We start from the raw sequence: 23241 nt of genomic DNA on the forward strand, positions 1-23241 counted from the left end.
CTGGCCGTGCGACTTCGCGTTAAGGAAGAAAAAAAACAGAAGGCGAAATTTGCGCAGCTGCGATTGTGCGCCGTCGTGGGGCACGGGGGAAAAAATAAAGAAGATAGCTCCAGATCACGTTTTGCGCGACACGTCCAGCGATTTGCATCAGCATCCAGCATTTGTTATCATCTGTATAGCTCAGATGACGTAACTGGGGACAGCGGGAAGAGTTGGCTATCGGTCGACATAGTAGCATGCAGATTTCAGGTTATGCTCGTATTCAGCGAATCGCCTGCAGATTTGTAGAGAAATCTTGTTTTATGTAATCTGCATACAACGTGCCAGGGATATAGAAGCTCTCTTACGCTCACTGGAAACACATTCGACAATTGCTCAATGGAGTCAAGTTCTTACCTGATAATACGTTTTGAACGCATCGCTTCCGTTAAGGAAGTGGACAATTGTGACGTGATATCATGACGTCATAACCAATTCGCGGAGGCCGCAGGTGGCAATAATTCGTGCCTGCGTTAAGAAAACGATCTTGTCTGACGAAGTACGCACGTCGCCGATAAATGCGAAAGTTTGCTCGGACTTTACAGTTGACCTACGCGTGGCAGTGATCGGGAGAGCTGTTGTTCCGCTGATAGGGGCAACGTGAAGAGCCGAAAGGTCAACCTCTATATGGTATAACAGCTGGTGTAATGGCGCCCCTGTAGAAATTGCGTGCACAGAACTTACGACACCCTTTTTTTTCGTTTTAGCGGTTATGACAATGGAACACTTAAAGCACAGGAAAGCTGCACAACATACACCATGGTAAGACGCTAACCCACTGCATGCCTCTTTCTCGTGTGATTTCGCGCTATATCGCGCATAAAATTAAGTTATGAAACATGCTGGTGCTCCGATTTGTCTGAGTATCGAATAACTACATTGCTATAGACTGCTCTCTTCTCAACACCCTTAACCCAATGATTCGACATTACGACAATACGCTTACTATGTCGTTTGTCAATAATTTGCCTGTTGCTCTGTATCCAGTTAACTGGTCGGTGGTCGAGGTAAGCAAGAGACGTTTAGAGTATTGGTGAAAAAAATACTGGGAAGAGATGGAGGAGGGTCGTTACAGACATATTGGTAACAGTATACTGAGATAGAAGCTTAAATGAATACAGAGAATATAAAGTGAAGATAGGGAAACTCCTAGACTGCAAAAGATTTGGCGAACTGGATTAACTCAAGCTGGCTAAATGACGATTTGTCACCGCCTCGTTTCAAGTGGGCTGCAACACTAAGGATCATCATCATCATCATCATCATCATCATCATCATCATCATCATCATCATCATCGTCATCACCACCACAACTATGTTATAGAACTTCCTATTGCCAAAGAAACAGAGAGAGAGAGAGAAGTCCTTTTTGTGGCAACTAGAGAACTTTGCCATGCGGTATGTCTTGCCTACCTCGCATTGGGCCAGCATCACTATTGAATATAAACGGGTTTCATTTGGACCGTAGAATAGGTGTACAAAGGAAGAACGGTAACGAAAAATTGACCGAGCATAATAAATATAGTAAACGGGAGCATGCTGCTTGCGAAGCCAACTTATCTTTCAGATTAACAGTTTTGGGGCTTGAGCCAAAATATGAATATATGCGCATCGCTGCAAAATGAACATTCATCGCGCGATTTCAAGCCGCGCATGCAGTCGACTAAAGTGAAAAAGAGAGAACCTCGCAACCGAAGACACGACCCACGATGCCTCCAACATTTAAGGTGCGCCGAAAAAGAGTGAATTGATGCGGCAGCCCAAAAGTTCGAATTTGCGCAGGCTGAGTGTGACGGAATACGACTAAACAGAAGAGCGAGATAGCACGTAGGCGATAGTGCAAACGGGTGCGGCTGCATACCTACACAGAGTCAGAGTCTCCACTCGCAATCTTGTAATCGACGCTTTGCGACGTCAAATAAAGAAGAAGAAAAAAAAAACGAACGTGAATCGGCGGACAGCTAATGCAGGGAAGCGCTTTCCCGTTGCCGGGCAAAGAAATTGCGGCGAGCGTGCCCGTAGCTCAGTCCGGTCACGATCCACGGAAGCGGCTGCGGCGAGCCGCTATGCACGAGACGATGGGCGGCACGCAGTGGCCGTTCCGCTTCGTCGAATGCCGTCCGGGAACTCTCGCTTTCTCCGGCCGCTAGTCGCTATCGGAGGCACCTCCTCGCCGAATTGCGCCGTCCCGTGCCGCCGGCAGGGCAGCATCGGGTGCTCCTGGGCCTCCTGCCTTGATCGGGGCCTCACCGGAACACGAGGCGACGTCGTGCGGCAGTTGAAATGCGCGGCAGCTTCTCGCCGCACGTTTCCGTCGCTTGGTATAGTTTTGTCCTTGGGTCCAAGCTTGCAATTAGATGACCTAGTACAAGCAGTCAGCTTCTTTTGAGTTTACCAGCCTCTTGTACGATTGGTATGGGTCTACCACTGCACAAGGTAAAAAAAAAAAACATGGAAGCAAGTCCGTCGTCTCAGGATCCACTCTTGCGTAGAAATTGCGTCCGAGACATCATCGTTACAGATGTGTAATGCCCCAATCGACACACTTTTTTTTCATTTTTTTCCAGCGAAGCTCTATATGGCTATAGGAATCCATGAATTTTTCATGTTTGTGTGCAAACAATAAAAAAAAAAAGGTGAGCATGGGCCGATCTTGGAGAGTGCAATACCGGGCCGACACGTGGCGAAGGCGAAGCCGGCTTCAGGCACTCCGTGCTTAATTATTATTATTATTATTATTATTACAAATCAAGGTGCATCGTTTGAAGTCGATTCGTATGCTGCAATCGTTTGTGAACAGCAGATGGACTCACGAGCAGGCGGCGTTGCCATATACGCAAAGACCAAAATGTTTGTACAACCATGCACCATTGACTCACAAGAGCACAATGCCACCGACTAAGGGAATGTCTGTGCCCTACGAACGAAAGACGGAAGTGTGATCACCACTGTGTATATATCTCCAGGCATACCCAAGCGGGATATTGAGAAGTGCATGACCACGGACTTTGCATGAGTTAGCCGTAATGACACTGCCCCTGCGTTCATTGTTGTATATTTCAATGTGGACATTTTAGAACCAGACAAGAAATGGTGCACTCAGTTTGTGCTAGAAGATTTTGGTTAGAAATGCCACACGAATCCGATAAACGAGAAGAAAGGGGCTTCACCAAGGGCACGATTTTTATTAAGCATATCATAACAAGCCAACAAACATTGGCACCAAGGACAACATAGGGGAAATTACTTGTAATTTACTAAATTAATTAAAGAAATAAAAAAAATGGAAATGAAAGTGGATGAAACAACATCTTGCCGCAGGTGGGGAACGATCCCACGTCTTCGCATTACGCGTGCGATGCTCTACCAATTGAGCTACCGCGGTAGATCATCGCACGCGTAATGCGAAGACGTGGAATCGTACCCCACCGGCGGCAAGTTGTATTTTCATCCACTTTCATTTCCATTAACTTATAATTTCTTTAATTCATTTGACAAAGTACAAGTAAGTTCCCCTATGTTGTTCTTGGTGTCAATGTTTGTTGGCTTGCTATGACACACCAATCCAAATCACTCAAGAACACAACACAGTAAACAACGGTCTTGCATAGATCTAACCTTGGCGAAAATCGATTCTGTCGAAGGTTGTAACCGAAGCGATCAATGTATATTACAGTAATCTCGAAGCTATCGTCGTTACCATTACCACATGATGAAAATTAACACATGTGCCCTTGTCTAACCCTGTGGAGCGTGCTAAAACTTCGCTGGGCTTCCACCTTCACAGAACGGAATATCTCCTTACTTTTTTTTTTTTTTTTTGGCGGCCGTATGTACGAAACTTAAAGTGAATGAAGTGCATGCGTCTTAAAATTTAGAACACAATGGGAAATTCGTTCCTGCTATACAAGGTAATTCTGATATTTCTTGTGAGCAGGTATGGTGTAGTATGGTCACTCCGATGCGGTATTGACGGCTGCTTTCTGCGACTGCGCAGCACGGTCTCGTAGTCATGGGCAGGCGTAATAATGGTGTCCTCGCGACGAGTAGACTCATCCATCGTGTGCAGCGCGTCCCCACTAACATGTGAAGTTTTGCTGCCATACGTAGCTCGTACAGGCCTACGAGCAGAACAAGTATGGCAGTCTCCTCTGCTGCTTTGCTTACTACACAGTCCACAATGAAGCCTGACGTTGTATTGCGCACTGTAGCATCATATTGATCAGTAAGACGGGCAGATACGATAGTATCTACAAGGTGCTTTGTCAGTTGGCAACGTAGAGCAGGCACGTCAGATTATGCTTGTTGAGGGAGGTGGAAGAAGGGGAGCAAATGGCTACAGTTGGTTGCTCACTGCTGCAATGGCCGGTCAGGATCACGAACGGGACAATAATAGGGCCCACTGACCCTCTTTCCTTGCTCCCCGCTCCACTTTCGATGAGATTGAAGGAGAGACAAACAGGTAGCTGCTTAAGGTGCACTCCCCCGAGGAAACGACTCATGACCCGAGGGTCGAGTTAGTACAACGGCCATGGACGATGGGATGGCGCTTCTGTACTAGCGCACGAGAAAACATGCCTGGTTCGGAGGCCGAGTTTACATGTCCATGAGCCACCCTTGCTTCGGGTACACCTGTAGGGCCCCCTTTCCGGATGCTTACCCTCGATGATAATTTCACTTTCGCGATGTTCGACGTGAGTAGCACCCGACGCAGCGGACTCTATATACGGGCGACATTTTTGGAACAGTGCCAAGCAAGATGTCTTAGCATAATTTCCAGGAACCCTGCCGGCTGTAGACGCCGGCGCTTTCGACGATACAAAATGCGAAATCTCGCGAAAGTGAAAGTATCCTTGAAAATGATCAACCCAAAATACCACTCTGCAAGAAATGTTCAGCTGTGTACAAAGACGCCTGGAGGATTTATCATCCTGTTGCATTACCTACTTGATGCACAACCGTACTCGTGAAGAAAAACAGCATGAGGATGCTAAACGTATTTGGGGTAAAAAAGTCTAGTTATTGCATCATCACCTGTTTTTGTATTTCTCTTACTTTGCGTTCATCGTCCTCAAATAAAAATTTCCTTTAGCTATCTCCTGCCGCCCGATTCTTGGCCTATCTCCCTTAGTGGGTGCGAGCCATGACAGAGGTTCATCATCATCATCACCATCATCATCTTCTTCATTATCATCATCAACACAACAACAAAAAAGCAGCCCTTGTTTACCTCTAAATATAACACGAGTAAAACAGTAATTGCTGAGGCGGGCCGAAAGAAAATCGCCGCGGCCAGTTTATATCGGTCAGTCATGGTGCCAATGGTTCCGAGAGCGGCTGGTAGACGCGGCTTCTCGGAGAAGGCGCTCTAGCGTATTTTTATTCTCGCGATAAATCCTCGTCAGCGTTCATCTATATTACTGACGCTGAAGGGGAATGTCGTGGCGCTAAAAGTGAAAAATACAGAGACTACCGACCAGCCATAACACAACCGAGGGCGAAGCATGGTGACCGTCGGCATTTATTTTATCGAAAAAGTTTCGGTGAATATGTTGATCCACTTAATAACCTGAAAAGTATATTCAGTGGACTATGCCAGAGTCATAGCGAATGTCAGGGCAACGCACCATGGACAGGAGCAAAGTAGGACAGGTCATCGCGATGAAGACAATGTCCAGGGGCATCAAATTGGTAGGCCTCGCTTCATCCGAGTAGTGACGTCTCCTATCCGAGCAAAGTCAGCGGCCAGGGTCATGCAGCTCAGGCTGCCCGTGTCTTCGGAGATCCCTACGCACAGGTGGTTGGCAGAGCGTTCACTTCTTCCAACCACTTCTGTAACCTTCAGCTCCAGATTCCCAAGTGTTGTGTCCAGAGCGAGCATCTGTGAATTCTGCCGAGATAATACATCCCGATGTTTCCTGGTCTCTGCTACAACTTGACACATCCTCTCGGTGTGTGCCAGTGGTGAAACAACCCTCAGACCATTCAGTGAAACGGCGCTCACCAGGCACATGTAGTAGTTGAACAATTAACCCGTCGTGGTTGCTCAGTGGCTATGGTGTTGGGCTGCTGAGCACGAGGTCGCGGGATCGAATCCCGGCCACGGCGGCCGCATTTCGATGGGGGCGAAATGCGAGAACACCCGTGTGCTTAGATTTAGGCGCACGTTAAAGAACCCCAGGTGGTCAAAATTTCCGGAGTCCTCCACTACGGTGTGCCTCATAATCAGAAAGTGGTTTTTGGCCCGGAAAACCCCAAATATTATTAGTTGAACAATTAGGCAGCAGATGAACATCGAGTGATGGCACGGTAAAGACGATGCGAAGGTGGTCGACGTGACGCGCCGTCGTCCCTGGCAAGAAGCTAAACGAGCAGAGCAGCGGCTTCAGTATCCAGCCATGCCGAGATCCGAGAGCGCGTTCTCCTTGCTCGTGACGGGAGAGGCAAGCTCACGGGATTAGCGGTGATTACAATGACGAGTGATGATGATCGATCGCGATGATGATGACGCTATATTCGCCCACTGAGTGGATGGCATAAAAAAAAAAGGAAGGGGTTTCCGCAAGCCTCTCCGCCAAGGCACTCCCCCGCAATACGCGGGGGCCCCATGCCAGCTCTACAAGGGTTTCCGTGAACCGCCACTTCTGAAGTCCAAGGTGAATTCCGATATGAGGTAGCGTGTCCGTGTTCGGTAGGCCCGCAGCCATGCAAGAGCAGCAGCTGTGCGTTGCAAAAGCGACTCTGCAGCTACTTATAGGTGTAACGAAAGAGAGCCCCTGTATATATACATACAGTGTGTTGGCTCGAAAAGAAAGTCACTTCTTTGTCATGCAGTGCCTTTCGAGGTATCTATATAGACACGTGAACAGATTGACTATATAATCTTATGTATGAACTGATTGACTTATACAATCTTTCGTATGATCATGTAATACATGATTGTTTGAAATAAAGGCTAGTTGTGAGTTTTGCGCCCGTCCATCCTGTTGTATGTGCTTCTTGCGTCTTCGTCTTTAGCGCTTTTTATGAATACCGCATATATATATATATATATATATATATATATATATATATATATATATATATATATATATATATATATATATATATATATATATACATATATATATATATATATATATATATATATATAGATGTGCCACTGAGAGTGCGGCGAGCGAGGGAGCAATTCACAGAGCTCGCAGGCACCGGCGCGCCACGCTTCTCGTCTCGGAGGCCACACGCGGACTTCTCGGCAGCGCCACTAGATGGCACAGCGTGTCCAGAAGGAAGCGCGAGAGGTGGAGTGCAGTTGCCGTATCACGCGTTTTACAGCGAAGTTGTTAGCCACTATAGTTGGTAGGGATTTTTTTTTTTTGAGGAGGCGTGCTCACCCAAAAATGAGGGTCAATCCCGGAAACAGTGCCAAGAAGCAGCAACCGCACAATGTGCTGCTTCTCCAAGAGGCATCCCATGACGTCATGAGTTCTATGAACGCGTGGTGGCTCTATGCGCAGAGCCAACTGACAAGTAAAGCTTACTATTCTTCGCCTCTGCAGACGGCAAATTGGCGTAATTAAACGGGAGTATGTTTATGTATTCTAGCCACTCTAAATATGCTAACAGGTTGCTCTATATTTGTTCTTTATTTACTCGCATACTTGCAGACATCCCTCTTGGAGGTGCAGAGCTGCGGCCAGCCTTGCTGGAGCGGCCGAAAAGCTATACATAATAAAAATTTATGATATATAGTCTGTCCCACGTAACTTGAGCCAAACATTAAAAATATGCAAGTGCCACGTTGCTGCATGGACAGAACCAAGGTAATGTTGTTTGCCGTCGCTTGGAGATGTATAATTTTTAATTCCGACTAATTAGATAATTAGTCTTAATTAATTAATCAATCAACTTCTCAAGTATTATAGCTAGATTAAAAGTGTCAATGAGAAAATTGTAGAGCAAGATGAAAAACTCCCGATGTAGCTTTCTGTTGCTCAGTACGTGCTGCATAAAAGTATTTTTCCGAGCGTGAAAGCAGCCCGAATATACACGCAAGATGGCCGCGTGAATTGCCGCTCGAGGCATTTTGCGTGTATTCGCGGGCTTCTTCCAGGCTTGGAAAAACACTTTTATGTAGCTCGTATTGAGCAACATAAAGCTGTGTCAGGAGTTTTCATTCACACTTTTCATCTACCTATAATATTTGAGAAGTTGATTAATTAAGTTAATTCTGCAAACAGGCAGAATGCAAAAAAGTGTCTGAGTATCTCCAAGCGACGGCAGACAACGTTACCTTCGTTCTGCCCAGCAAGGTCGCAGTTGCATATGTTTAAACCCGGGTGCCTGATAGTTGCCATTATATATATATATATATATATATATATATATATATATATATATATGATGTACGCTTAGACCAGGAATCTTAATATTATGGCGATTTCCGAAAGTATTCAGAACATAAAAAGGAGCTTTGCGACACTAGGTTGCACAAAATGCTCATTCGCCATGAAAAACCTGGCATGCATTTTAAATAAAGTATCACCCGCCGTGGTTGCTTAGTGGCTATGAAGTTGGGCTGCTAAGCACGAAGTCCCGGCCACGGCGGCCGCAATTCCATGGGGGGCTAAATGCGAAAATACCTGCGTACTTAGATTTAGGTGCAGGTTAAAGGACCCCAGGTGCTCCGGAGTCCCTTACTAAGGCGTGCCTCATTATCAGAAAGTGGCTTTGGCACGTAAAACCCCATAATTTTTTTAAAGAAGGTATCTTACGGGTAAGTAGGGCACGGCTGTAGAATTTTTCCTTTATTATTTTCAGTGTGCGCAAATAGACATATTTAAATCTGAAGCGAAAAGGATTCCAAAATTCGTAGCTTGGGATCCGATCAGAATCATATATTGCTCATAGCGTCTAAAAAAGAACGGGATTAAATCGTTTGCGAATACCCTCCGAATACGGTGCCAACATTTCGGATAGTTTTGTGAGCACGCCGCCTTCTTCTACATTTCTGGTCCACGTAGCCTCGATTCGGCAGGGAGGTCACGCGTTTCAAATCCGGTTGTAAACAATTTTGATATAGTTGCGGATTATTCGAAAACGGTTTAAATAAATTCTAAAAATTTCAAAGTGCAAATCTATCGTTCGACGAGCTGATCAACACAGCAATTGCTCTATTCTAGGACGGAATAGAATAGAAAAGTTGTTCCGTTGTGTATTCGAAGCTTCGGAATATTTACGCACTGCTACGTCTTTAACATTCCTGATACTGTCGTACTTTGGCAATTTGAGCCTGACTGTTTCGAATGCCTATCCATGATGCTTAGCCAGAAGTATAAGAAGATCCGATGGTCTCGATTTTCTTTTGTTAGTTAAAATCAAATGAAGAAAAAAAGGCAATAAAACCAGGGAACGCTCAAGCTAATAAGATGAAGTTTTCTCTGGCTTCTTTGTCTGGTTTCTTTATATGGTTGTAACTATCCCTTAACCTGTTAATTAACATGCGTTTCATAACACCGAGCAGAACTGAGGATAGCATTGCTATTGACACCATTTCTGAAAGTAAAAGGCGCTGGGGGCATTCGTTCCGCACTGTCACACTAAACCCAACTGACCAATAACCTTTCGGTTTTTATATCGCACGTTATATACGCACTCACTAACATATAACCGCATAGACCCACGGAAACGCACAGCTACACACGAACTAATCGTCACAATACACAAAATGGTGTTCAACATCTACAGCCTACGCAAAGGGTATGTACTATAATGATTTCACATTGTTTCGGAGCGATGCTGAGATTATATGCCCGTAGAAGGCACGCAGCCGCTTGCACATGGAGCCAAAGAACAAGCGCGCAGGCCTACAAGTTACCGCTCGTAACCTCAGCACTCACTCTGGAAATCTTTGCAGTCTGCGGACAAATAGTTTGTCTGCGTATGATTAAGGGGAAAATAAAAACAGTCCTCTTGAAATACTTCGGTAGCGGCGAAAGTCTTTTAGCTTAATGTCATCCACGCAAAGCCCATAAAGAGCACAAACGTGATGTTGATGGTCAGATTTGGAAAGAACACGCTTTCTGAGTGTCGAAAAAAAAAAAGATCTCGTCGACGCTGACCCTCCTTTGCAAGAAAAATCGCGTTACGTGAATGTCGCCGCGTAGCTGTGGTGCTGCTGTGATACTTGCAGTGATCCAAGAATTTACGTCAAAAAAGGTTCATTGAAGAGCGGCAGATTCCCGCTGGCCCTTGGGGCATAGACCCAGTGGCACACGTTGCGCGGCCCCACGGGTACATACCAGTGGTACGTCTTTTGAACATTTTTCATACATCGGGCGGCGAATTTTTTTTTTCTCTTCCCCTATTTACATGATGTAGTAATGGGCGGTAACGGTTCTGTGCATGAAATACGCGCGAGCTCGATCCAGCCTGCCATTGACATCGCACGAGATGATGGCGACACGATAGCGAAGGCGTCGGACAATTGGCGAGTCCCGTCCCCGGTTCCCGCTCTGTGCAACAGAACGAAGATCACGATCCCGACCAATTTCAGACGCATCAAAGCACACAAATCTTAACAAAAGCGTTTCCGCACAAGCTCCCGAACATACGCGGGACGAAGCTGTCACCTCACTGACGAAAGATGCTCTTAAGAAGCTCGCTCCGCGACGCATAATTTCTATGGTGTACTGGCACAGAAAATAATAAATTCTGGGGTTTTACGCGCCAAAACAACGATCTGATTATGAGGCACGCCGTAGTGAAAGGCTCCGGAATAATTTGGGCTAGCTAGGGTTCTTTTACGTGCACCCATAGCACGGCACACGGTATTTTTTTTGTTCTTTTTTTTTGCATATCGCGCTCATCGAAATGCGGCCGCCACGGCCGAGATTCGCCCCATTCCAAAGGGGCGCTCACAACATCCATCCATCCATCCCTCCAGTGAGCGTTGCATACCAGCAAGTATGAAGCCTGTAGGGTGAACAACACAACAGCAAAGAACGTCAAGCGGAAAGTCAGAGAGGCTGAAATAATCTCATGGGTGGCGGCAATGGAAAAGAAACCTGCCATGAGTAACTACTTAAAGAGGAAAAAACGAAATCAGGAAAGAAACAATTTATGATAGCTCAAAGGGAAGTTCATTACGCTGCGAACACAGAGTCACAATTCCACCAGGACGATAACATATACAAAGTACGAAGCATTGTATACAAGGCACGTTTTGAAAAAAGTGTCCGAGTACGCACTCACTCACATATAACCACATAGACCCACGGAAACGCACAGCTGCACATGAACTAATCGTCACAATACACAAAATGGTGTTCAACATCTACAGCTTACGCAAAGGGTATGTACCATAATGATTTGATCAATTTGACTTCACATTGTTTCGTAGCGATGCTGAGATACCAAGACTGTCAGAGGCACGTCGCGAATTACAAATGGAGCCAAAGAACAAGCGCGCAGGCCTACAAGTTACCGCTCGTAACCTCAGCACTCACTCTGGAAATCTTTGCAGTCTGCTGACAAATAGTTTGTCTGCGTATGATTAAGGGGAAAATAAAAACAGTCCTCTTGAAATACTTCGGTAGCGGCGAAAGTCTTTTAGCTTAATATCATCCACGCAAAGCCCATAAAGAGCACAAACGTGATGTTGATGGTCAGATTTGGAAAGAACACGCTTTCTGAGTGTCGAAAAAAAAAAGAAGATCTCGTCGACGCTGACCCTCCTTTGCAAGAAAAATCGCGTTACGTGAATGTCGCCGCGTAGCTGTGGTGCTGCTGTGATACTTGCAGTGATCCAAGAATTTACGTCAAAAAAGGTTCATTGAAGAGCGGCAGATTCCCGCTGGCCCTTGGGGCATAGACCCAGTGGCACACGTTGCTCGGCCCCACGGGTACATACCAGTGGTACGTCTTTTGAACATTTTTCATACATCGGGCGGCGAATTTTTTTTTCTCTTCCCCTATTTACATGATGTAGTAATGGGCGGTAACGGTTCTGTGCATGAAATACGCGCGAGCTCGATCCAGCCTGCCATTGACATCGCACGAGATGATGGCGACACGATAGCGAAGGCGTCGGACAATTGGCGAGTCCCGTCCCCGGTTCCCGCTCTGTGCAACAGAACGAAGATCACGATCCCGACCAATTTCAGACGCATGAAAGCACACAAATCTTAACAAAAGCGTTTCCGCACAAGCTCCCGAACATACGCGGGACGAAGCTGTCACCTCACTGACGAAAGATGCTCTTAAGAAGCTCGCTCCGCGACGCATAATTTCTATGGTGTACTGGCACAGAAAATAATAAATTCTGGGGTTTTACGCGCCAAAACAACGATCTGATTATGAGGCACGCCGTAGTGAAAGGCTCCGGAATAATTTGGGCTAGCTAGGGTTCTTTTACGTGCACCCATAGCACGGCACACGGTATTTTTTTTGTTCTTTTTTTTTGCATTTCGCGCTCATCGAAATGCGGCCGCCACGGCCGAGATTCGCCCCATTCCAAAGGGGCGCTCACAACATCCATCCATCCATCCCTCCAGTGAGCGTTGCATACCAGCAAGTATGAAGCCTGTAGGGTGAACAACACAACAGCAAAGAACGTCAAGCGGAAAGTCAGAGAGGCTGAAATAATCTCATGGGTGGCGGCAATGGAAAAGAAACCTGCCATGAGTAACTACTTAAAGAGGAAAAAACGAAATCAGGAAAGAAACAATTTATGATAGCTCAAAGGGAAGTTCATTACGCTGCGAACACAGAGTCACAATTCCACCAGGACGATAACATATACAAAGTACGAAGCATTGTATACAAGGCACGTTTTGAAAAAAGTGTCCGAGTACGCACTCACTCACATATAACCACATAGACCCACGGAAACGCACAGCTGCACATGAACTAATCGTCACAATACACAAAATGGTGTTCAACATCTACAGCTTACGCAAAGGGTATGTACCATAATGATTTGATCAATTTGACTTCACATTGTTTCGTAGCGATGCTGAGATACCAAGACTGTCAGAGGCACGTCGCCAATTGCAAATGGAGCCAAAGAACAAGCGCGCAGGCCTACAAGTTACCGCTCGTAACCTCAGCACTCACTCTGGAAATCTTTGCAGTCTGCTGACAAATAGTTTGTCTGCGTATGATTAAGGGGAAAATAAAAACAGTCCTCTTGAAATACTTCGGTAGCGGCGAAAGTCTATTAGCTTAATATCATTCACGCAAAGCCCATAAAGAGCACAAACGTGATGTTGATGGTCAGATTTGGAAAGAACACGCTTTTTGAGTGTCGAAAAAAAAAAAAGAAGATCTCGTCGACGCTGACCCTCCTTTGCAAGAAAAATCGCGTTACGTGAATGTCGCCGCGTAGCTGTGGTGCTGCTGTGATACTTGCAGTGATCCAAGAATTTACGTCAAAAAAGGTTCATTGAAGAGCGGCAGATTCCCGCTGGCCCTTGGGGCATAGACCCAGTGGCACACGTTGCGCGGCCCCACGGGTACATACCAGTGGTACGTCTTTTGAACATTTTTCATACATCGGGCGGCGAATTTTTTTTTCTCTTCCCCTATTTACATGATGTAGTAATGGGCGGTAACGGTTCTGTGCATGAAATACGCGCGAGCTCGATCCAGCCTGCCATTGACATCGCACGAGATGATGGCGACACGATAGCGAAGGCGTCGGACAATTGGCGAGTCCCGTCCCCGGTTCCCGCTCTGTGCAACAGAACGAAGATCACGATCCCGACCAATTTCAGACGCATCAAAGCACACAAATCTTAACAAAAGCGTTTCCGCACAAGCTCCCGAACATACGCGGGACGAAGCTGTCACCTCACTGACGAAAGATGCTCTTAAGAAGCTCGCTCCGCGACGCATAATTTCTATGGCGTACTGGCACAGAAAATAATAAATTCTGGGGTTTTACGCGCCAAAACAACGATCTGATTATGAGGCACGCCGTAGTGAAAGGCTCCGGTATAATTTGGGCTAGCTAGGGTTCTTTCACGTGCACCCATAGCACGGCACACGATATTTTTTTTTCTTTTTTTTTGCATTTCGCGCTCATCGAAATGCGGCCGCCACGGCCGAGATTCGCCCCATTCCAAAGGGGCGCTCACAACATCCATCCATCCATCCCTCCAGTGAGCGTTGCATACCAGCAAGTATGAAGCCTGTAGGGTGAACAACACAACAGCAAAGAACGTCAAGCGGAAAGTCAGAGAGGCTGAAATAATCTCATGGGTGGCGGCAATGGAAAAGAAACCTGCCATGAGTAACTACTTAAAGAGGAAAAAACGAAATCAGGAAAGAAACAATTTATGATAGCTCAAAGGGAAGTTCATTACGCTGCGAACACAGTCACAATTCCACCAGGACGATAATATATACAAAGTACGAAGCATTGTATACAAGGCACGTTTTGAAAAAAGTGTCCGAGTACGCACTCACTCACATATAACCACATAGACCCACGGAAACGCACAGCTGCACATGAACTAATCGTCACAATACACAAAATGGTGTTCAACATCTACAGCTTACGCAAAGGGTATGTACCATAATGATTTGATCAATTTGACTTCACATTGTTTCGTAGCGATGCTGAGATACCAAGACTGTCAGAGGCACGTCGCCAATTGCAAATGGAGCCAAAGAACAAGCGCGCAGGCCTACAAGTTACCGCTCGTAACCTCAGCACTCACTCTGGAAATCTTTGCAGTCTGCTGACAAATAGTTTGTCTGCGTATGATTAAGGGGAAAATAAAAACAGTCCTCTTGAAATACTTCGGTAGCGGCGAAAGTCTTTTAGCTTAATATCATCCACGCAAAGCCCATAAAGAGCACAAACGTGATGTTGATGGTCAGATTTGGAAAGAACACGCTTTCTGAGTGTCCAAAAAAAAAAGAAGATCTCGTCGACGCTGACCCTCCTTTGCAAGAAAAATCGCGTTACGTGAATGTCGCCGCGTAGCTGTGGTGCTGCTGTGATACTTGCAGTGATCCAAGAATTTACGTCAAAAAAGGTTCATTGAAGAGCGGCAGATTCCCGCTGGCCCTTGGGGCATAGACCCAGTGGCACACGTTGCGCGGCCCCACGGGTACATACCAGTGGTACGTCTTTTGAACATTTTTCATACATCGGGCGGCGAATTTTTTTTTCTCTTCCCCTATTTACATGATGTAGTAATGGGCGGTAACGGTTCTGTGCATGAAATACGCGCGAGCTCGATCCAGCCTGCCATTGACATCGCACGAGATGATGGCGACACGATAGCGAAGGCGTCGGACAATTGGCGAGTCCCGTCACCGGTTCCCGCTCTGTGCAACAGAACGAAGATCACGATCCCGACCAATTTCAGACGCATCAAAGCACACAAATCTTAACAAAAGCGTTTCCGCACAAGCTCCCGAACATACGCGGGACGAAGCTGTCACCTCACTGACGAAAGATGCTCTTAAGAAGCTCGCTCCGCGACGCATAATTTCTATGGTGTACTGGCACAGAAAATAATAAATTCTGGGGTTTTACGCGCCAAAACAACGATCTGATTATGAGGCACGCCGTAGTGAAAGGCTCCGGAATAATTTGGGCTAGCTAGGGTTCTTTCACGTGCGCCCATAGCACGGCACACGGTATTTTTTTTTGTTCTTTTTTTGCATTTCGCGTTCATCGAAATGCGGCCGCCATGGCCGAGATTCGCCCCATTCCAAAGGGGCGCTCACAACATCCATCCATCCATCCCTCCAGTGAGCGTTGCATACCAGCAAGTATGAAGCCTGTAGGGTGAACAACACAACAGCAAAGAACGTCAAGCGGAAAGTCAGAGAGGCTGAAATAATCTCATGGGTGGCGGCAATGGAAAAGAAACCTGCCATGAGTAACTACTTAAAGAGGAAAAAACGAAATCAGGAAAGAAACAATTTATGATAGCTCAAAGGGAAGTTCATTACGCTGCGAACACAGAGTCACAATTCCACCAGGACGATAACATATACAAAGTACGAAGCATTGTATACAAGGCACGTTTTGAAAAAAGTGTCCGAGTACGCACTCACTCACATATAACCACATAGACCCACGGAAACGCACAGCTGCACATGAACTAATCGTCACAATACACAAAATGGTGTTCAACATCTACAGCTTACGCAAAGGGTATGTACCATAATGATTTGATCAATTTGACTTCACATTGTTTCGTAGCGATGCTGAGATACCAAGACTGTCAGAGGCACGTCGCCAATTGCAAATGGAGCCAAAGAACAAGCGCGCAGGCCTACAAGTTACCGCTCGTAACCTCAGCACTCACTCTGGAAATCTTTGCAGTCTGCTGACAAATAGTTTGTCTGCGTATGATTAAGGGGAAAATAAAAACAGTCCTCTTGAAATACTTCGGTAGCGGCGAAAGTCTTTTAGCTTAATATCATCCACGCAAAGCCCATAAAGAGCACAAACGTGATGTTGATGGTCAGATTTGGAAAGAACACGCTTTCTGAGTGTCCAAAAAAAAAAGAAGATCTCGTCGACGCTGACCCTCCTTTGCAAGAAAAATCGCGTTACGTGAATGTCGCCGCGTAGCTGTGGTGCTGCTGTGATACTTGCAGTGATCCAAGAATTTACGTCAAAAAAGGTTCATTGAAGAGCGGCAGATTCCCGCTGGCCCTTGGGGCATAGACCCAGTGGCACACGTTGCGCGGCCCCACGGGTACATACCAGTGGTACGTCTTTTGAACATTTTTCATACATCGGGCGGCGAATTTTTTTTTCTCTTCCCCTATTTACATGATGTAGTAATGGGCGGTAACGGTTCTGTGCATGAAATACGCGCGAGCTCGATTCAGCCTGCCATTGACATCGCACGAGATGATGGCGAGACGACAGCGAAGGCGTCGGACAATTGGCGAGTCCCGTCCCCGGTTCCCGCTCTGTGCAACAGAACGAAGATCACGATCCCGACCAATTTCAGACGCATCAAAGCACACAAATCTTAACAAAAGCGTTTCCGCACAAGCTCCCGAACATACGCGGGACGAAGCTGTCACCTCACTGACGAAAGATGCTCTTAAGAAGCTCGCTCCGCGACGCATAATTTCTATGGTGTACTGGCACAGAAAATAATAAATTCTGGGGTTTTACGCGCCAAAACAACGATCTGATTATGAGGCACGCCGTAGTGAAAGGCTCCGGAATAATTTGGGCTAGCTAGGGTTCTTTCACGTGCGCCCATAGCACGGCACACGGTATTTTTTTTTTGTTCTTTTTTTTTGCATTTCGCGCTCATCGAAATGCGGCCGCCATGGCCGAGATTCGCCCCATTCCAAAGGGGCGCTCACAACATCCATCCATCCATCCCTCCAGTGAGCGTTGCATACCAGCAAGTATGAAGCCTGTAGGGTGAACAACACAACAGCAAAGAACGTCAAGCGGAAAGTCAGAGAGGCTGAAATAATCTCATGGGTGGCGGCAATGGAAAAGAAACCTGCCATGAGTAACTACTTAAAGAGGAAAAAACGAAATCAGGAAAGAAACAATTTATGATAGCTCAAAGGGAAGTTCATTACGCTGCGAACACAGAGTCACAATTCCACCAGGACGATAACATATACAAAGTACGAAGCATTGTTTACAAGGCACGTTTTGAAAAAAGTGTCCGAGTACGCACTCACTCACATATAACCACATAGACCCACGGAAACGCACAGCTGCACATGAACTAATCGTCACAATACACAAAATGGTGTTCAACATCTACAGCTTACGCAAAGGGTATGTACCATAATGATTTGATCAATTTGACTTCACATTGTTTCGTAGCGATGCTGAGATACCAAGACTGTCAGAGGCACGTCGCCAATTGCAAATGGAGCCAAAGAACAAGCGCGCAGGCCTACAAGTTACCGCTCGTAACCTCAGCACTCACTCTGGAAATCTTTGCAGTCTGCTGACAAATAGTTTGTCTGCGTATGATTAAGGGGAAAATAAAAACAGTCCTCTTGAAATACTTCGGTAGCGGCGAAAGTCTTTTAGCTTAATATCATCCACGCAAAGCCCATAAAGAGCACAAACGTGATGTTGATGGTCAGATTTGGAAAGAACACGCTTTCTGAGTGTCCAAAAAAAAAAGAAGATCTCGTCGACGCTGACCCTCCTTTGCAAGAAAAATCGCGTTACGTGAATGTCGCCGCGTAGCTGTGGTGCTGCTGTGATACTTGCAGTGATCCAAGAATTTACGTCAAAAAAGGTTCATTGAAGAGCGGCAGATTCCCGCTGGCCCTTGGGGCATAGACCCAGTGGCACACGTTGCGCGGCCCCACGGGTACATACCAGTGGTACGTCTTTTGAACATTTTTCATACATCGGGCGGCGAATTTTTTTTTCTCTTCCCCTATTTACATGATGTAGTAATGGGCGGTAACGGTTCTGTGCATGAAATACGCGCGAGCTCGATTCAGCCTGCCATTGACATCGCACGAGATGATGGCGAGACGACAGCGAAGGCGTCGGACAATTGGCGAGTCCCGTCCCCGGTTCCCGCTCTGTGCAACAGAACGAAGATCACGATCCCGACCAATTTCAGACGCACCAAAGCACACAAATCCCAATGAAAGCGTTTCCGCACAAGTTCCCGAACCCTGGTGGGCACGGCGGACCGAGCATTGGCATGTGGCCTAACACGCGTTTCCTCTGCTTCACGCAGGTTTTTTTGGATAGCCTTGCCGGAACGCCATATCAGCAAAATGACTCAACGAACGGTGCATGCCTGGCGGCCTCATCCGTATCAGCGGCGCCCTGTTGCTGCCCTCCTGTGATTCGTGTCAATACCAGCCTATAGCGCCATCTACCAGCGGCGTTACGTCATCAGACGCTACTATAAAAGACTATCCACAAGCCTTGGAGTTCAGTGGGCACGGCGGACGATTGGCATGTGGCCTAACGCGGGTTTCCCCTGCTTCACGCAGGTCAGTGATTATTACTCCACGATTGTGAGCGATTCCCGTTGTCTCTTGGTTGGCACTTCTTTTGCAAAAGTCATTTCAGAGGGATACTTGTAGTTGGTTTGACTAAATAAAACATTTGCACGCAATTGAATTCCGAGGGCCACCTAGGGTAAGCACTTCGAACATTTTCTGGCGCGCCGATAAAATGGAAATAGCGAGTAGGAAGTTTTCACAGCGAAGCGCTTTTATGGCTAGGGTCCCGTGGATTTTCCGTGTCCGGCTGAAAAAAGTCTGCGTGTGCAAAAACTCAGTTCCCTAATTTTATGCAAAATCGCTTCATTCTGTGCAAAAGCTTCTACGTCTCATCATTTGTATATGTATTTTCAGAAGATGAGTTATCAATAGGCACCACTTTCTAGATCAGTAGACTCTCAGGCAATTGGTTAGTAATAACTTCATTGAATTGTCCTGCAGGCTTTTGGCGACCCGGGCTCAAGTCTCCACGACGGGACGTCGGACGGATGGATGGATGGATGTTATGAGCATCCCCTTTGGAACGGGGCGGTGGGTTGCGCCACCAAGCTCTTGCAATTATACTGTCTAATGTCCTACCTAGGTTAAAAGAGAGAGAAAAGAAGAAAAACACTATGAACTCCCACAATTTGTACGTCTCCGTTTTTTGTCGTTTCCCTATTTTTATTCCACCAATCCTCCAATCGCCTCCTACTGATCCCTATTGTGGACATGTTTACTTTTCCCCTGCTCTCGCTGAACCCAAGAGCTTCAAGGAGGCCAGTGGTGCCCTAAATCGACCGCTGGGCAAATGTGTTCACCTTCTCATGAAACATGCTCCATCGTTTCCGTAGCTTTACCACAGCAAGCACATGCCTCCGCTTCCTTCTTATATCTGGGTTTATCGGTGCGTGTTCTAAGGTATCCTGATCTCGCTTCGAACAGTAATGAGCTTCCCTTTGAGACGTCGAGATTTTGTCCCAGCGCCGCCTCGCGGGCTTGCTGCACGGCCCAGAGTTCGTCGCCGAGGTCGGAGCTGCGCAGACCGGCGGCCCACTTCAGCGATAGGGTCTCGGAGTTCAACTCATTTTGGCGTTGGGCGTTACATTCCCATAGCATATGTATAATATTTTTTTTCTTGCCGCCATCTGAAGCCACCACAACCAAAACTGCCGCACCATTCTTTTTAATGAAGTATATTTTCTTCTTCTTCTTGCTTACGGGAGTATCATCTCCTCGGGCTGCGGTGTACACACTCGACGAATGTTTGTACGCAGTGGTTGCGCGTCTAAACGTGATCAGGCTCATCGCGCTCTACTTACTTCCCTAGAGTTAACTAACTTAGGTTCACGTTTGTAGCGTCGATACTATTTCTTCTATTTATAATTCTGTAGTTGCATGACCTTTAGTGACCGGCTCTGCTGTGTGTGATTGGTACTGTGTGTTCTAATGTATTCTTTTAGATTTGTCCTGTTGCTCTTTCATTTCTCTACGCTTCCCTCTTTCCTGTCTTCCATTTCTGTGTTGCTGTCACCTACTTTCTAAGAGTAGGCAGCCGTTGTGCCCCTCCCGCGGTGGCAGTTGGCAGCCTGCTCCTCGCTTTTCCTTTCCTGCTAAATGTATATATGTGTTCAAAACAAATATTAATAATAATAATAATAATAATAATAATAATAATATGAGCCATTGATTATCTTAGCGACGGACAAATTTCTCATTGGGTAAGCATAGAAATGCTCACGCATTTATTAACACTGGTGGTACGAGAATGTCTGCGCGTACCTACTATCGTCACGATGACCACCGATCAGAAAATAAATGTGTTCGTACCTTTGTTCAAAATTCTGTGTCACCTCTTTGTCGTGTGCTGAACAGGGGCCGCATTCTGAAACGATCACTTTCGGCGATACTATCGCCTTGGCGACGTCTTCGTCATCTGCGCGCACTGATTGGCTGTTTTAACGAAATCGGAAGAGCTGATTGGCTGGTTGAGCACTACGTCACCCGATTTTTCTCAACCATTCAATCAGCACGCGCCTGACGGCGATAGTATCGCGGAAGTGGATCATTTCAGAATACGTCCCCAGCTTCGCTATACACCAACCTTCAGACAGTGGATTGATTTTCTTAAACATACAGCACAAAACTCTTTCTTATATGGGCACTCGAATATTTCACTGGAACGTCAGAGGTTTCCTTCACAATCCAGATGACATTAAAAAAGTCCTCCGTAAGGTATAGTCCCAGGGTGCTGTGTGTTCAAGGAACGCACCTCAAACAAACGCAAACATATTTTTCGTCTAACACTAAAAACGTTCGGCAGCACGTTACATTCCTCTAACACGTGAAGGCGAAAGCCTGCTGCACACTTGATATTGCACCGTCTCGAAACGTCGCCTTGCTGCTTTCGCAGTTCGGCTTCTTCAGTTCGTATTCAGTTCGTCAGCTCGTAAAGCGGGGTCACAGTCGCGCCAATGAGGTTCCTCTTCGACTTTAGGTTGCACCCTCTCAGCAGGGGATTGAAGCGTATGCTGCGCGTTGTATGAGTGATTTCAATGAATTTATGCACTGTTCACTTCACTTTGACGAGGGCTTGTAACCTTTGCATTACGAGAGTGATAAATCATTGCATCTTTTTGCTTGCTTAGGGAGTATGAGCAATTGCTGATGATGATAGTTGTACAATTGAACTGGTCGACTCGTTCTTTTAAGGCCATCGGGGGTATGAGCCGCTTAATCTTTCGCCTTAAAACGTTTTACAAGCGCTGCTAGCTCTCCCGAAGAAAATACGTTATAGATTGAAAATTCTCAACACTTTTCACATGATTACCGGTAAGCAACGGCAGCCGCATGCAGGGAAAAGGCATAGAATGTCAGCGACATCTTTGGGACGTGTCTGAACGCGCTAGTATGTTGGCGCGAAAGCAAGTTCGGCTCATCATGCGTTTTGGAGGAAAAACGTCGGTAGATCTGCGCTCACATACCTGCATGTAATGATGATAATGTATCCCCCGAAACTGCACCAAGTCAACATGATGGGGGGGGGGGGGGGCGCTGAATAAAGAACAGTGCTAATACATGGTGGAAGAGAAGGAGTGTCAGGGAAACAGCAGGTTATGGCGCGACATGGCCATCAACACTAGCCTAAAGGAACGCAAAAAACAATGAACCACTGCTCAAGATGATATGAATACGGTGTAAAGGGCAGCAATACACAGTGCACAATACATGGCTTCTGAAGTCATGCCATTGGACACTACAAACTTTACAAGGCGCAACTCCCTTCCCAGGTCGCATAATTTTCTCTTGTATTTTCAATTTCCCGAAAGTTTACTTAAGCATGGCACATTCCGTGCCTTTGTTATGCAATTACTGGACGTGATTTACAGCCACGTATGCGTCAAAAAATTGCATGAGGCCCCAAAAAAGCGGTAGTACCTCGTAGCGGTCTACACAAGGCATGCCACTAAAGCTTCTCAAGCTTATGATATATCTATGGCGTCAGTACACGCTTGCGCGGCGTATTTTCTTTTCTTTACTTGGCTTGTCCTGCACGACCACACGCACAGTGAAGATTGGTATGTGTAGATTGCCGTCTGGTAAACAAATGTGCCCGTGGTGTTTCTATCGCTGACGAAGCACCTTTCGCGATAGAGTGTGCCGTCAAGCACCGACATGTCTACTCTAAACAGTTATTTGGTCTGTATCAATATACAGTTATTTGATGACCAGTCTGTCCTTCTGTACCCTAAACAGACTAAAAAAAAAGCTTTTTGTACATGGCAAATAAAACCCACCTTATAATACTCTCATAAAAACATTGGCGCAATATAGGAAATGTGTAAGCACAGAAGCAGCAGCATCCGGCGATATTCAGTGGCCAGGGCCACACAACCACCGTTCGAGCTGCCCAGCTCGTTGGTGATCACCAGGCACAGGTGGGTGGCAGGGGCAAGCATATGAACTCTGCGTTGCGCGCCCACTGACTGGGTGACATACGCAGATTTCCCTGAGCTCCCTTGGGCGGCTAACACTCGGATGGAAGCATGACCGCGCCAGCTCCACAAAGGGTACCATGAGCGGCGCTACAGGCGTCCGAAGTGGAGCTCAAAGAAGAGGCGAGCCGTCCGCGTGGTGTAACCACTCTGCACATCCACCAACCGGTTTACGACGCGGTTCCGCGCCATCTCCGCGACTGGTCCTATGCACGACCGCTCCTGGTATCCAAGG

The 23241-nt window shown here is 46.5% G+C and overlaps 1 long non-coding RNA gene and 1 other non-coding gene across 4 annotated transcripts in view; one reads left to right on the forward strand and one right to left on the reverse strand.

The window, feature by feature from the left end:
* The window catches only part of LOC142566116 (uncharacterized), a 281596-nt gene extending 260761 nt beyond the window's left edge, over nt 1-20835 (forward strand). For all 3 annotated transcript variants that reach the window (XR_012824972.1, XR_012824969.1, XR_012824968.1), the window contains 2 exons: nt 18759-19020; nt 19474-20835. This is a non-coding gene — a long non-coding RNA (uncharacterized LOC142566116). The remainder of the gene's footprint in view (nt 1-18758; nt 19021-19473) is intronic.
* Nucleotides 3353-3424, reverse strand: TRNAT-CGU (transfer RNA threonine (anticodon CGU)). The gene has a single exon. It is a non-coding gene; the product is annotated as a tRNA-Thr (tRNA).
* Nucleotides 20836-23241: the final 2406 nt, after the last annotated feature.

This window comes from Dermacentor variabilis, chromosome 1 (genome assembly GCF_050947875.1).
Source record: "Dermacentor variabilis isolate Ectoservices chromosome 1, ASM5094787v1, whole genome shotgun sequence".
In the NCBI taxonomy this organism is placed as follows: domain Eukaryota; kingdom Metazoa; phylum Arthropoda; class Arachnida; order Ixodida; family Ixodidae; genus Dermacentor; species Dermacentor variabilis.